Raw genomic sequence first — 17,282 nt, 5'->3', positions numbered from 1 at the left:
ACGGATTTTGTCCAAAACTGTTGCATACACACGGTCGGACAAAGTTGACGGAAAATCCGATTGTTCAAAACGTGATGACGTTATTTTGTTACGACGGGACTACGTTCAGGCTAGTAGCCAATAGCTTTGGTGTAGGAATTTGATCTGAGCATGCGTGGCACTTTGTCCGATCGGAATTCTCTACACATGATCGGAGTATGTCCGATCGGATCATGTTGTCAGAAAATTTTACCGGCAAGTTGGAAAACTTGGTCCGTCGGATACTCCTACAGAAACAGTCCGATGGAGACCACACACAGTCGGATTATCCGACAAAACGGTCCTATCGGACACCTTCCGTCTGAATCTCCGACCATGTGTACAAGGGCTAAGAGCTGTGAAAATGTGGAATAGACTCCCTGCAGAGGTGGTTCTGGCCAGCTCAGTTCATTGCTTTAAGAAAGGCCTGGACTATTTCCTAAGTGTACATAATATAACTGGGTACTAACATTTATAGGTAAAGTTCATCCGGGGAAAATCTGATTGCCTCTCGGGGGATCAGGAAGGAATTTTTTCCCCTGCTTTAGCAAATTGGATCATGCTCTGGTGGGGTTTTTTGCCTTCCTCTGGATCAACTGTGGGTATAGATTTGGGTATATGGGATTGTATGATATTATTATTATTTATTTATTTTGTGGTTGAACTTGATGGGCATGTGTCTTTTTTCAACCTGACTAACTATGTAACTATGTAAGTATGTCTTGCCTACAGTCAAGCATGGTGGTGGGAGTGTCATGGTCTGGGGCTGCATGAGTGCTGCCGGCACAGGGGAGCTACAGATCATTGAGGGAACCATGAATGCCAACATGTACTGTGACATACTGAAGCAGAGCATGATCCCCTCCCTTTGGAGTCTGGGCAGCAAGGCAGTATTCTAACATAACGACCCCAAACACACATCCAAGACGACCACTGCCTTGCTAAAGAAGCTGAGGGTAAAGGTGATGGACTGGCCAAGCATGTCTCCAAAACTAAACCCAGGGGCGGACTGACCATTTGGCCCCTCGGGCACTGCCCAAGGGCCTCGTGCCACTAGGGGGCCCCATCAGGGTTGCCAGCCTCAGTAAAACCAGGGGCAGTATGTAAAAATCTGTGTTTTTTTTTACATCTGTCTCTGAAATATCCCTTACCGACATCCTTTTGGTCTAAAAATCCTGAGATTATAGCTGCCCCACCCCTCCAGTACCTTCTCAGCCAATAGAAACATGTCTGTGTATACTGTGTGATTGTATACTGTGTGTGTGTGTGTTTGTGTATACTGTGTGGCCCCATAATGTCTGATTGCCTGGGGGCCCCATAATCTCCTATTGCCCGGGGGCCCCATGAGTTGTCAGTCCGCGCCTGCCTAAACCCTATTGAGCATCTGTTGGGCATCCTCAAACGGAAGGTGGAAGAGCGCAAGGTCTTTAACATCCACCAGCTCCATGAAGTCCACGTGGAGAAGTGGAAGAGGACTCCAGTGGCAACCCGTGATGCTCTGGTGAACTCCATGCCCAAGAGGGTTAAGGCAGTGCTGGAAAATAATGGCGGCCACACAAAATATTGACATTTGGGTCCAATTTGGACATTTTCACTTAGGGGTGTACTCACTTTTGTTGCCAGTGGTATAGACATTAATGGCTGTCTGTTGACTTATTTTGAGAGGACAGCAAATTTACTTTAGTTTTACAAGCTGTACACTCACTACTTTACATTGTAGCAAAGTGTAATATCATCAGTGTTGTCACATGATAAGATATAATAAAATATTTACAAAAATGTGAGGGCTGTACTCACTTTTGTGAGATACCGTACATACATATTTTTTTTTTCTCCCTAGCATGGAAAGAGTTGTCTTTAAGTGAAAAGATTAAAATCCAGGCACAGAAATATATCTCCTGTCTTTGCTCTACTGACAAGCATAGGTGTGGGTAAAGGTAAATGGGTTCATGCTGTAATTGAGGGTGTGTATACATATTATCACCCAATAATTTTGCTGTCAAGTATTAGTGATGGACGAACTTCCGACGGGACGTTTCGCGAACGCGAAACGCGAACGGACACAAACGTTCGCGAAAACGACCGTTCGCCGCGGGCTCCATTGACTTCAATGGGAGGCGAATTTCGCAAACCTTTAGGTCGAATTTGCGGCCACGGGGTAATTATTAGGGGGTAGCACGTAGTCCCACCACCTGGACAATAGCATAATACATGTATGAGGTGAATTTGGGATCGATAACTACAAGCATTTTTTTTTTATTTGGGAAATTGTTCTGACAATTCAGGACTATGGAGCTAATGAAGGCAATGGAGGAGAGGGAAGGTCAGGGACCAGGGTAGGCAAACAAGAGGGTGCAGGAGATACAGAGCACTGACAGCAGCACCGTAATACAGAGCACTGACATCAGCACCGTGACATACAGCGCTGACAGCAGCTCCGTGACATACAGCGCTGACAGCAGCTCCGTGACATACAGCGCTGACAGCAGCTCCGTGACATACAGCGCTGACAGCAGCTCCGTGACATACAGCGCTGACAGCAGCTCCGTGACATACAGCGCTGACAGCAGCACCGTGACATACAGCGCTGACAGCAGCTCCGTGACATACAGCGCTGACAGCAGCTCCGTGACATACAGCGCTGACAGCAGCTCCGTGACATACAGCACTGACAGCAGCTCCGTGACATACAGCGCTGACAGCAGCTCCGTGACATACAGCGCTGACAGCAGCACCGTGACATACAGCGCTGACAGCAGCTCCGTGACATACAGCGCTGACAGCAGCTCCGTGACATACAGCGCTGACAGCAGCTCCGTGACATACAGCGCTGACAGCAGCTCCGTGACATACAGCGCTGACAGCAGCTCCGTGACATACAGCGCTGACAGCAGCTCCGTGACATACAGCGCTGACAGCAGCTCCGTGACATACAGCGCTGACAGCAGCTCCGTGACATACAGCGCTGACAGCAGCTCCGTGACATACAGCGCTGACAGCAGCTCCGTGACATACAGCGCTGACAGCAGCACCGTAAGCAGCCCCAGGAGGAAGTCAGCACAGCACAGGGATGGTGTGATCCCCTCATAATAAGAACCCCCAGGAGGAAGTCAGCACAGCACAGGGATGGTGGGAGCCCCTCATAATAAGAACACCCAGGAGGAAGTCAGCACAGCACAGGGATGGTGGGAACCCCTCATAATAAGCAGCCCCAGTAGAAATATGACACCGCTCAACCTCTTCAAAGAGGAGGGTAGGGGCATATAGTACGGTGTGCTTTTTTGGGTCAGGGAAGTGAGCCAAATGAATTAAGAAGGTCTGTGTGCTTGATTCCAAAAATTGTTTATAGACATATACATGGTCTACTGATCACATGTGTTGAATTCCTCCGAGATCCATGCCTCATTCATTTTTAGAAATGTGAGGTAGTTAACACTGTGGTGAGCTAGGCGAGTACGCTTATCGGTCACAATCCCCCCTGCTGCGCTGAACGTCCTTTCGGACAGGACACTGGATGAGGGGCAAGCCAACAGTTCGATTGCAAATTGGGCAAGCTCTGGCCAGAGGTCAAGCCTGCCCACCCAGTAGTCTAGGGGTTCATCACTCCTCAGAGCGTCCACATCGGCCGTTAACCCAATGTAGTCGGACACCTGACGGTCTAGGCGTTCCCTGATGCTGGATCCGGATGACACCTGTCGATGGGTCGGCTGAAAGAATGACCTCATATCCGAAGTCACCAACACATCTTCAAACCGGCCTCTTCTTGCAGGCGCTGTTGGATTGGTACCCGCAAATCCTTCTCTGGGAGTGGGAATTGCTCCTCTGCCAGCGCACGCAAAAGCAGAATGCAGCATTTCTCGAAGCAAGGCCTGGAAGTGCTGCATTCTGACAGCCCTCTGCGACGGCGGTAACATTTCCGCCATTTTGTGTTTGTACCGGGGGTCTAAGTACGTTGCCACCCAGTACTGGTCCTTGACCCTCATGCTTTTTATACGGGGGTCCCTATTAAAACACTGGAGCATGAAGGCCCCCATTTGCACTAAAGTGGAAGCGGTGTGGTGGCCTGGCTCCTGCTCATCATCCAGGATAATGTCGTCCTCTTCATTCTCCTCTCCCCATCCTCGCACAACAGGGATCCCAGAAAGGTTTAAAGCATGCTCTTCTTGCTCCTGCTCATCCGCCCCGGCACCATCCTCCTCTGACTCCTCATCAGACTCCTGTTGTTGACTTGTCTCAGATAGAGTAGCCCCCCCTGGGAATTCATCCAGCATTGCGACTTCCTCATCTTCCCGCTCCTGCTCCTCCACAGCCTGATCAATGACACGACGCAATGCACGCTCCAGAAAGAAGGCATAAGGTACCATGTCACTGATGGCGCCATGGCTGCGACTGACCAGTTTGGTGATCTCCTCAAATGGCCGCAGAAGTCTGCATGTGTCGCGCATGAGCAGCCACTGGCGCGGTGAAAAAAAACCCAGCTCCCCAGAACCGTTTCTTTCGCAGAGTTCATACAGGTAGACGTTAACTGCACGTTTCTGCTGGAGCAGCCTATCAAGCATATAGAAGGTTGAGTTCCATCGCGTCGGGCAATCGCAAATAAGACGTCTGACCGGCAGATGGTGTCGCCGCTGAATGTCAGCAAGGCGAGCCATGGCCGTGTAAGATCTTCTGAAATGGGCCGAGATTTTCCTTGCCTGCCGCAAGATGTCCTGGACCCCAGGGTATTTGACAAGGAATCGCTGCACGACCAAGTTTAAGACGTGTGCCATGCACGGCACGTGCGTGATTTTGCCCTGTTTCAATGCGCTAAGCAGATTGGCACCGTTGTCACACACCACTTTACCAACTGTCAAATTGAGCGGTGTTAGCCACTCATCTGCCTGTGAACGCAAAGCTGAAAGGAGTGCCGGGCCAGTGTGGCTCTTTGCTTCCAGGCACAACAGACGCAGCACGGCATGGCAACGTCTCACCTGGCATGTGGAATAGGTTCTGGGGAGCTTGGGCGGTGCAGTGGAAGAGACGCTAGCAGCGGAAAAGGAGGAGGCAGCTGAGGAGGAGAGGGAGGAGGATGGAGTAGGAGGAGGAGAAGAAGAGTCAGGCCTGCATGCAATCCGTGGCGGTAAAACCAAATCTACACGGGTGCCACGGGTTACATGCTTGACGGCCGTCAGAAGGTTCACCCAGTGGGCAGTAAAACTGATATACCTTCCCTGCCCGTGTTTGCTAGACCACGTGTCTGTGGTCAGATGTATCTTGGCACCGACACTGTGTGCCAGAGATACATTCACTTGCCGCTGAACATGGCCATATAGCTCTGGGATGCCCTTCTCTGAGAAATACTTCCTTCCTGGGACCTTCCATTGTGGTGTTCCAATGGCCACAAATTTGCGAAAGGCCTCCGAGTCCACCAGTTTATATGGCAGTAGTTGGCGGGCTATGAGTTCTGACAAGCCAGCCGCCAACCGTTGGGCAAGAGGGTTATCCGGCGTCATCATTTTTTTACGCTCAAACATTAGGCCCACGGAAGCCTGCCTTTTTGCAGAAAAATGTGAGCTTGGCGTGATGGAAGGTGGAGTGGAGGACAATTGTGAGGAGAGAGGAGAAGGAGAAGTAGAAGACGAGGCTGGACGGTGAGAGCCTGCAGTGTGGCTTTGTGTGTTCCGTTGCTCCCACTGGGCTCGGTGATGGCTGCTCATGTGCCTTCTTAAGGCGGTCGTCCCTAGGTGAGTATTGGGCTTACCGCGACTAACGCGTTGACTGCAAAGATTGCAGATGGCAACGCTATTGTCAGCAGCGGACACGTTAAAAAAAGCCCACACTGCGGAGCCATGTGCCGGTGTCCTGGGAGCGCCAGATGTGACCGTACATGGTCGATGACTCGCTCCTGATACATTTGCAGTCTGCTTTGTCCCTGCTGTGCAATGTAAGTCATTGCTGCTTCTCCTCCCTATCTGCTGGTCCATATCTCCCTCTGAACTCCCCTCCTCTTCCTCTCTTGTGGGCACCCACGTGACATCACTAGACACGTCATCATCAACGTCACCTTCCCCACCGCTATAAGTAGAGTAGGCAGCAACACCGGGGACCAACCTCCTCCTTGGGCTGATCTGGGTACTGGCGTCAGACTGCTGAGTAGCGCTTGTTGCTACCTCCTCTTCCTGATCCAATACCAAGAGTGGCTGCGCATCAGAAATGTCCTCTTGATATGGATCGGAAAATAATTCCAGTGACTCAAGCGGAAGGTATGTGGTGGTGGTGGTGGTGGTCGTGTTGTTGGTGGTAGTGTCTTTGGGGGTGCACATAGCAGAGAGTGAAGAAGAGGGTGCAGATCGAGAGGATGAGGAGGGTGCAGAAGAGTAAGGCTGAGCGAGCCACTCAACCAAGTCTGGTGCATCCTTTAAAGTAATTGAACGCACCTTCTGCAACTTCCCACTTTGGCTCAAGCCTGTTGCTCCTGCCCTACCCCTACCACCCCTGCGGAAGGGCCTGCCTCTTCCTCTGCATGTCATTTTTTAAATGACCCTGTGACAAAACTCTTAGTCCCTATACCGCTGAAGGACTGCTGCAGTATAGGTGAGCGGTCAGCAGTGGTGCACGTCAACCCTATCTATTGTGGACCTATAGCGGTCCTTACAGAACAGCAGACTGTACCGCACTCAAGCCTATGTACCGTAGCACCCTATACCAAGTTACCAGTCCTTATAAGAACTTTTGTGGACCAAGCAGGTTGTGTATTAGTGTTTAGCAGACTGTACGTCAGTCCCTATACCGCTGAAGGACTGCTGCAGTATAGGGCAGCGGTCAGCAGTGGTGCACGTCAACCCTATCTATTGTGGACCGATAGCGGTCCTTACAGAACAGCAGACTGTACCGCACTCAAGCCTATGTACCGTAGCACCCTATACCAAGTTACCAGTCCTTATAAGAACTTTTGTGGACCAAGCAGGTTGTGTATTAGTGTTTAGCAGACTGTACGTCAGTCCCTATACCGCTGAAGGACTGCTGCAGTATAGGGCAGCGGTCAGCAGTGGTGCACGTCAACCCTATCTATTGTGGACCGATAGCGGTCCTTACAGAACAGCAGACTGTACCGCACTCAAGCCTATGTACCGTAGCACCCTATACCAAGTTACCAGTCCTTATAAGAACTTTTGTGGAACAAGCAGGTTGTGTGTTAGTGATTAGCAGACTGTACGTCAGTCCCTATACCGCTGAAGGACTGCTGCAGTATAGGTGAGCGGTCAGCAGTGGTGCACGTCAACCCTATCTATTGTGGACCGATAGCGGTCCTTACAGAACAGCAGACTGTACCGCACTCAAGCCTATGTACCGTAGCACCCTATACCAAGTTACCAGTCCTTATAAGAACTTTTGTGGACCAAGCAGGTTGTGTATTAGTGTTTAGCAGACTGTACGTCAGTCCCTATACCGCTGAAGGACTGCTGCAGTATAGGGCAGCGGTCAGCAGTGGTGCACGTCAACCCTATCTATTGTGGACCGATAGCGGTCCTTACAGAACAGCAGACTGTACCGCACTCAAGCCTATGTACCGTAGCACCCTATACCAAGTTACCAGTCCTTATAAGAACTTTTGTGGACCAAGCAGGTTGTGTATTAGTGTTTAGCAGACTGTACGTCAGTCCCTATACCGCTGAAGGACTGCTGCAGTATAGGGCAGCGGTCAGCAGTGGTGCACGTCAACCCTATCTATTGTGGACCGATAGCGGTCCTTACAGAACAGCAGACTGTACCGCACTCAAGCCTATGTACCGTAGCACCCTATACCAAGTTACCAGTCCTTATAAGAACTTTTGTGGACCAAGCAGGTTGTGTATTAGTGTTTAGCAGACTGTACGTCAGTCCCTATACCGCTGAAGGACTGCTGCAGTATAGGGCAGCGGTCAGCAGTGGTGCACGTCAACCCTATCTATTGTGGACCGATAGCGGTCCTTACAGAACAGCAGACTGTACCGCACTCAAGCCTATGTACCGTAGCACCCTATACCAAGTTACCAGTCCTTATAAGAACTTTTGTGGAACAAGCAGGTTGTGTGTTAGTGATTAGCAGACTGTACGTCAGTCCCTATACCAATGAAGGACTGCTGCAGTATAGGGCAGCGGTCAGCAGTAGTGCACGGCAACCCTATGTATTGTGGACCGATAGCGGTCCTTACAGAACAGCAGACTGTACTGCACTCAGGCCTATGTACCGTAGCACCCTATACCAAGTTACCAGTCCTTATAAAAACTTTTGTGGACCAAGCAGGTTGTGTGTTAGTGTTTAGCAGACTGTGCGTCAGTCCCTATACCGCTGAAGGACTGCTGCAGTATAGGGCAGCGGTCAGCAGTAGTGCACGGCAACCCTATGTATTGTGGACCGATAGCGGTCCTTACAGAACAGCAGACTGTAACGCACTCAGGCCTATGTACCGTAGCACCCTATACCAAGTTACCAGTCCTTATAAGAACTTTTGTGGACCAAGCAGGTTGTGTGTTAGTGATTAGCAGACTGTACGTCAGTCCCTATACCAATGAAGGACTGCTGCAGTATAGGGCAGCGGTCAGCAGTAGTGCACGGCAACCCTATGTATTGTGGACCGATAGCGGTCCTTACAGAACAGCAGACTGTAACGCACTCAGGCCTATGTACCGTAGCACCCTATACCAAGTTACCAGTCCTTATAAAAACTTTTGTGGACCAAGCAGGTTGTGTGTTAGTGTTTAGCAGACTGTGCGTCAGTCCCTATACCGCTGAAGGACTGCTGCAGTATAGGGCAGCGGTCAGCAGTAGTGCACGGCAACCCTATGTATTGTGGACCGATAGCGGTCCTTACAGAACAGCAGACTGTAACGCACTCAGGCCTATGTACCGTAGCACCCTATACCAAGTTACCAGTCCTTATAAGAACTTTTGTGGACCAAGCAGGTTGTGTGTTAGTGATTAGCAGACTGTACGTCAGTCCCTATACCAATGAAGGACTGCTGCAGTATAGGGCAGCGGTCAGCAGTAGTGCACGGCAACCCTATGTATTGTGGACCGATAGCGGTCCTTACAGAACAGCAGACTGTAACGCACTCAGGCCTATGTACCGTAGCACCCTATACCAAGTTACCAGTCCTTATAAGAACTTTTGTGGAACAAGCAGGTTGTGTGTTAGTGATTAGCAGACTGTACGTCAGTCCCTATACCAATGAAGGACTGCTGCAGTATAGGGCAGCGGTCAGCAGTAGTGCACGGCAACCCTATGTATTGTGGACCGATAGCGGTCCTTACAGAACAGCAGACTGTAACGCACTCAGGCCTATGTACCGTAGCACCCTATACCAAGTTACCAGTCCTTATAAGAACTTTTGTGGACCAAGCAGGTTGTGTGTTAGTGATTAGCAGACTGTACGTCAGTCCCTATACCAATGAAGGACTGCTGCAGTATAGGGCAGCGGTCAGCAGTAGTGCACGGCAACCCTATGTATTGTGGACCGATAGCGGTCCTTACAGAACAGCAGACTGTAACGCACTCAGGCCTATGTACCGTAGCACCCTATACCAAGTTACCAGTCCTTATAAGAACTTTTGTGGAACAAGCAGGTTGTGTGTTAGTGATTAGCAGACTGTACGTCAGTCCCTATACCAATGAAGGACTGCTGCAGTATAGGGCAGCGGTCAGCAGTAGTGCACGGCAACCCTATGTATTGTGGACCGATAGCGGTCCTTACAGAACAGCAGACTGTAACGCACTCAGGCCTATGTACCGTAGCACCCTATACCAAGTTACCAGTCCTTATAAGAACTTTTGTGGACCAAGCAGGTTGTGTGTTAGTGATTAGCAGACTGTACGTCAGTCCCTATACCAATGAAGGACTGCTGCAGTATAGGGCAGCGGTCAGCAGTAGTGCACGGCAACCCTATGTATTGTGGACCGATAGCGGTCCTTACAGAACAGCAGACTGTACTGCACTCAGGCCTATGTACCGTAGCACCCTATACCAAGTTACCAGTCCTTATAAAAACTTTTGTGGACCAAGCAGGTTGTGTGTTAGTGTTTAGCAGACTGTGCGTCAGTCCCTATACCGCTGAAGGACTGCTGCAGTATAGGGCAGCGGTCAGCAGTAGTGCACGGCAACCCTATGTATTGTGGACCGATAGCGGTCCTTACAGAACAGCAGACTGTAACGCACTCAGGCCTATGTACCGTAGCACCCTATACCAAGTTACCAGTCCTTATAAGAACTTTTGTGGACCAAGCAGGTTGTGTGTTAGTGATTAGCAGACTGTACGTCAGTCCCTATACCAATGAAGGACTGCTGCAGTATAGGGCAGCGGTCAGCAGTAGTGCACGGCAACCCTATGTATTGTGGACCGATAGCGGTCCTTACAGAACAGCAGACTGTACCGCACCCAAGCCTATGTACCGTAGCACCCTAGACAGACCAAGTTACCAGTCCTGATAAAGAGCTTTGTGGAACAAGTGAGTTGTGAATGATTAGCAGACTGCAGCAGAAGGGCAGCAGTCAAGTATAATATTCTTTCTATATTTGGAAGAAAGAATATTATACGTGTACAAGCCTATTACCGTACCACTGATACCAGTCCTGAAAAGAACCTTTGTGGAACTAATAGTAACAGCAAGTCTTTAAAATTATCCTCACTGCCTGACACACTGCTTCCTGCCTGTCCCTATACAAATTGGCAAAAAAGAGTAGGCTGGAACGATTAGCTGGAACAGCTCTTTTGTGGACCTGATAGTAACAGCTAATGATGATGATGATGATGATGATGAAGAAAGACTAATCTGGCTGAGCTGTCCCTAAAATAGCAGCATACAGCGCTCTGTCCCTTTATCTAAACTGACAAAAGAAACTCAGGCTGCTGACCTAACACCTATACCAGTCCTGAAAAGAACTTTTGTGTACCAAATAGCTAGCGTTTTCTCTGTCCCTACTCCACACAGGATCCTTTCCCTACAGTGACAGAAGAAAGAATGTAAAATGGCCACCGGATCGGGTGTATTTATAGGTTAGGGGGAATGTCCAAGTGTCCATGAGCTGTCATGTCTCAATTGGTTGTCCTGTAACACATGATAAACGTGTCACGAAAGGTTAAAGTTCTTGTATACATTAAACACGTAAGTCCGCCGGGGCGAACGACGGAAAAAGGCGTTCGAACCCGCGGACGGCGAAAGTCGGAAATTCGCCGCGAAACGACCGCCGGGCGAACCGTTCGGCCATCACTATCAAGTATACTCATTTACTTCTTAGATACAACAAAGCAATAAACCATGGAGATAAATGTATCTAAGTCATGTGAGAACACAGGTGGGACTGTAGGATTGTTTTACCTTGCTAAGTAGTACATAATGGCCTCTTTTCAAAGGTTCATACATTTCAGTTTTGTCTTTGTGCTTAGTCACCCACTGGCTTCTTATGCCGTGTACACATGGGCGGACTTTCTGGCTGAAAAGGTCATATGGAATCATTCCAATCATGTGTGGGCTTTATCTGACTTTTTCTTTTGAAAATTCTGACGGACCTAGAAATAGAACGTTTTTAATCTTTAAGACGAAATCAATTCCTATCGGGAAAACCGTTCATCTGTATGCTATTCCGACAGACCAAAAACTACGCAATGGCAGCTATTGGCTACTGGCTATTGAACTTCCTTTTTTCTAGTCCCGTCGTACGTGTTGTACGTCACCGCGTTCTAAATGATCAGACTTTGGTTGGATAGTGTGTACGCAAGTCCGTTTCAGCGGAACTCAGTTGGAGCTCCATCAAAAAAAACATCAGAGTTTGTTCTGATGGAAAAACTGGTCGTGTGTACCCGGCATTATAATTCTGGGGCCAACTGCAAGACTCACTTTTTTTTTACTGGGATTGATCTATCTACAGTGCCTTCCAAAAGTATTCGGCCCCCTTGAACTTTTCAACCTTTTGCCACATTTCAGGCTTCAAACATAAAGATATAACATTTTTATTTTTTGTGAAGAATCACCAACAAGTGGGACACAATTGTGAAGTGGAACGAAATCTATTGGATAATTTAAACTTTTTTAGCAAATAAAAAACTGAAAAGTGGTGCGTGCAAAATTATTCGGCCCTTTTACTTTCAGTGCAGCAAATTCACTCCAGAAGTTCAGCGAGGATCTCTGAATGATCCAATGTTGTCCTAAATGACTGATGGTGATAAATAGAATCCACCTGTGTGTAATCAAGTCTCTGTATAAATGCACCTGCTCTGTGATAGTCTCAGGGTTCTGTTGAAAGCGCAGAGAGCATCATGGAGACCAAGGAACACACCAGGCAGGTCCGTAATACTGTTGTGGAGAAGTTTAAAGCCGGATTTGGATACAAAAAGATTTCCCAAGCTTTAAACATCCCAAGGAGCACTGTGCAAGCGATCATTTTGAAATGGAAGGAGTATCAGACCACTGCAAATCTACCAAGACCTGGCCGTCCCTCTAAACTTTCAGCTCAGACAAGGAGAAGACTGATCAGAGATGCAGCCAAGAGGCCGATGATCACTCTGGATGAACTGCAGAGAACTACAGCTGAGGTGGGAGAGTCTGTCCATAGGACAACAATCAGTCGTACACTGCACAAATCTGGCCTTTATGGAAGAGTGGCAAGAAGAAAGCCATTTCTCCAAGATATCCATAAAAAGTCTCGTCTAAAGTTTGCCACAAGCCACCTGGGAGACACACCAAACATGTGGAAGAAGGTGCTCTGGTCAGATGAAACCAAAATCCAACTTTTTGCCCACAATGCAAAACGATATGTTTGGCGTAAAAGCAACACAGCTCATCACCCTCAACACACCATCCCCACTGTCAAACATGGTGGTGGCAGCATCATGGTTTGGGCCTGCTATTCTTCAACAGGGACAGGGAAGATGGGTAAAATTGAGGGGAAGATGGATGCAGCCAAATACAGGACCATTCTGGATGAAAACCTGTTGGAGTCTGCAAAAGACCTGAAACTGGGACGGAGATTTATCTTCCAACAAGACAATGATCCCAAACATACAGCAAAATCTACAAAGGAATGGTTCACAAATAAACATATCCAGGTGTTAGAATGGCCAAGTCAAAGTCCAGACCTGAATCCAATCGAGAATCTGTGGAAAGAGCTGAAAACTGCTGTTTACAAACGCTCTCCATCCAACCTCACTGAGCTCGAGCTGTTTTGCAAGGAAGAATGGGCAAGAATTTCAGTCTCTCGATGTGCAAAACTGATAGAGACATACCCCAAGCGACTTGCAGCTGTAATCGCAGCAAAAGGTGGCTCTACAAAGTATTAACGCAAGGGGGCCGAATAATTTTGCACGCCCCACTTTTCATTTTTTTATTAGTTAAAAAAGTTTAAAAAATCCAATAGATTTCGTTCCACTTCACAATTGTGTCCCACTTGTTGGTGATTCTTCACAAAAAATAAAAAATGTATATCTTTATGTTTGAAGCCTGAAATGTGGCAAAAGGTTGAAAAGTTCAAGGGGGCCGAATACTTTCACAAGGCACTGTAGGTATCTTTATCCATCAGTCCAATTAGTTCTGATGGTCAAAATACAAGATCTCTCCAGTGATTTAATATTTATCAAACCTCATTCAGCACATACAGTATATCTATATTAGGGTCTCTATTGCTTTGGGGTATAATAAGTACTTAAGCGTCTTTCTAAAAATAATTTACTCTGTTATGGTATTATCTTCACTTCTTTTCAGTCTATGGCTTAATCTAAAGTAAAAACTGAGTTGTCAATCATCAGTTTGTTTGTTAGCACTGTAGTAAATGACATATGTGTTGTTTTATAATGCTGAAAAAATAAATCTTGCTGTTACATGTTTGGTTATTATAGTATTAGCTGGATCTTGGTTACAGTTCATGTGATAATTTTTTTTTTTTTTTAAAAGCCCTGAAATGTAGCAACTGTGGTATGTCATTAACTAACACCACTAAAGCATGTAAAGTACCATAATAATTGTGATCCTAATGATTCATTATTATTATTATTGAATATACAGTAGGGTTGCCACCTTTTCTTCAAATCAAACCCGAACACTTTAGTGGCACACTGCAATTTTTTTTTTGTACAGTATATACTATACATATATTTTGCTATTAAATAATATTTCTAATCATATGAAGTTAATAACAAGAGTCCTCCTTTACATCAGAGTCCACAGAGTTCCCCTTTTACATCTGAACTTGCAGAGTTTCCTTTCACTGTAAGAGGGGACTCTCAAGACTCGGATGTAAGGGAGATCTCTGGGGACTCTAACATAAGGGATAGTCTGGGGACCCTGATCTAAGGGGGAACACTGAGTACTCTGATACATGGTGAGGACTCTGATGTAAGGGGGAACACTGTGGCCTCTGGTGTAAAGGGGGAACTCTGATGTAAGGGGTGCTCTGAGAAACCTGATTTACCTTAGTGTACTCACTCAGAGGCAGGAGAGAGAAGAGGGATGGGGGGGGGGGGACTTCAGTCACAGACAGATATGGATGGTGAGCTCACTCACCCCTTGGCAGTCAGCACCTCTCATCCAGATGTATCTGAGGCTGCTAGACTTCAATTTTCTAGCCCCAAATTTCTTTTTCTGAGGCACAGTGCCAGGGATTGGAGTGTGGGCAGACACAGAGAGGTAGGGGCAGGAGAAAGAGGAGCAGATTGAGCCCTCTCTCCTCTCCCATCTGTGTGTTTGGGGGGGTTGTTAGTGCCGCCTTTGGGCAGTGTGAAAGATTGTAACAGACACTCTTAGACAACTGCAGCCAGCAAAACTGCTGGGAAGCCATAGTCTAAATAATGTGTCCAGGTTTCAAACAGTCTGAAACCCGGACTCATGATTCTAAACCCGAACTGTCCAGGTAAATCCTGGACAGGTGGCATATATATATGTTTTTCCATGTGTCCTTTGCACTTGGTCTTTTGACATTGCATGATGAAGCTAAGCAAACATATAGGGAAGTATCAATGTCCTGTGTGCTAACTATTTAGTACAGCGCCTCTTTGCTTGCTCTGCATAATAGTAAGTGTATTAAAGTGTGGGCTGTAGGGTCGGGGCACAGTGTCAAAGTCAGGACTGTGTGTAGGCCAAGTCAGTTTCTTCAATCCAAAACTTGCTCATCCATGTCTTTATGGACCTTGCTCGGTGCACTGGTCTAAATCATTTGATGGAGGGGGGATTATGGTGTGGGGTTGTTTTTCAGGGGTTGGGCTTGATCCCTCCCAGTGAAGAAAACCCAGCATACCAAGATAATGGATAATTTCATACTGCCATCTTTGTGGGAACAGTTTGGGGATGTCCCCCTCCTGTTCCAACATGACTGCCCACCAGTGCACAAACAAGGTCCATAAAGACATGGATAAGTGAGTTTGGGGTGAAGGAACTTGATTGGCCTGCAAAGAGTTCTGACGTCAACCTGATAGAACACCTTTGGGATGAATTAGAGTGGAGACTGTAAGCCAGTCCTTCTCGTCCACATCAGTGCCTGACCTCACAAATGCGCTGCTGGAAGAATGGTCAAACATTCCCATAGACACACTCCTAAACCTTGTGGACAGCCTTCCCAGAAGAGTTGGAGCTGTTATAGCTGCAAAGAGTGGACCAACTCAATATTGAACCCTACGGACTAAGCCCTTGTACACACAATCGGAGATTCCGACAACCAAATCCGTCGGATTTTGTCCGATGGATTTTGTCCGAAACTGTTGTATACACACGGTCGGACGAAGTTGTCGGGAAAATCCGATCGTTCAGAACGTGATGACGTTATTTCGTTACGACGGGACTATGTTCACGCTAGTAGCCAATAGCTTTGGTGTAGGAATTTGATCTGAGCATTCGTGGCACTGTCCAATCGGAATTCTCTATACATGATTGGAGTATGTCCGATCGGAGCATTTAGTCGGAAAATATTCCCGGCAAGTTGGAAAATTTGGTCCGACGGATATTCAGACGGAAACAGTCCGATGCATACCACACACAGTCGGAATATCCGACAAAACGCTCCGATTGGACACATTCCGACAGAATCTCCGACCGTGTGTACAAGGGCTAAGACTGGGATGCCATTAAAGTTCACGTGCGTGTAAATGCAGGTGTCCCAATACTTTTGGTAATATAGTGTAGGTTGAGGCCCTAATGAGAACCTTAGACCAGCTCCCCAGTACTGTGTCCCGAGCCAGCAGCCCACACTATAATACACTTACTATTATGCAAGCAAAGGGGTGCTGTACTGAATAGTTGGTGCACAGGACATTGATACTTCCCTATGTATTTGCTTAGCTTGATCATGCAATATCATAAGACCAAGTGCAAGAGACACATGGAGAAACATATATGTCCTGTGCTCCATCTACATACTACAGCACCAGTGTCTGGGGGTTGGCGTGCCCAGAACCAACCGGTCCCTGTGCCAATACAACTTTTATAAGTCATATCAGGTAATGAAATTACCTTCAATCCACCAATGTTTTATACACGTTGTGTAATAAAGAAGATCTCTTTTAACCACTTCAATATCAGGCACTTTTACCCCTTCCTGCCCAGGCCAATTTTCAGCTTTCAGCGCTGTTGCACTCTAAATGACAATTGCACGGCCATGCAACACTGTACCCATATGAAATATTTATATATTTTTTTTTCACACAAATAAAGCTTTCTTTTGGTGGTATTTAATCCTGTTTTTTTTTATAAAAAAAAAGAAAAAAGAAAGTGTTTTTTTTTGTTTCTGTTATAAAAGTCTGCAAATAGATAATGATTATATTAGATAATAATTGTAGTACATTTAGGCCAAAATGTATACTGCTGAATTTCATTGGTGAAAAAAACCCAAATCAGTGTACCGTACTGTAGATTATTTAGTCTGTAGGAGAGTTATAGAGTCCACAAACTATGCTATATACAGTATCTGAAAATGTATCAATCCTGATTTACTGATGGCCTATATCATTTCTTGAGGCCTAAAAATGCCAGGACAGTACAAATAACCCCCGAATGACCTCTTTTTGATATTTAGGAAAACATTGGGAGTTTTTTGAAGTTGCCATTTTTTGCCACAATTTTTTGGAAAATGAAGCAATTAAAAAAAAAAAAAAAATGTTCACAATTTTATTTTTTGTACATACTATCACCAGAGCAGTACAGTGTCATCATATAACTGCTGTGGTGGTTATCAGGGACACTGACCAATAATGACATTATGGAAAAAAAAAAAAAGTAGTGATTTTTTTTATTGTTTTTTTATTTTATTTTTACATTTTTTAACCA

The sequence above is a fragment of the Lithobates pipiens genome, unplaced genomic scaffold, assembly GCF_037356315.1.
Source record: "Lithobates pipiens isolate NorthernLeopardFrog02 unplaced genomic scaffold, aLitPip1_a1.2 Scaffold_27, whole genome shotgun sequence".
Taxonomy (NCBI): domain Eukaryota; kingdom Metazoa; phylum Chordata; class Amphibia; order Anura; family Ranidae; genus Lithobates; species Lithobates pipiens.
Note: the sequence above shows the minus strand (reverse complement) of the source record.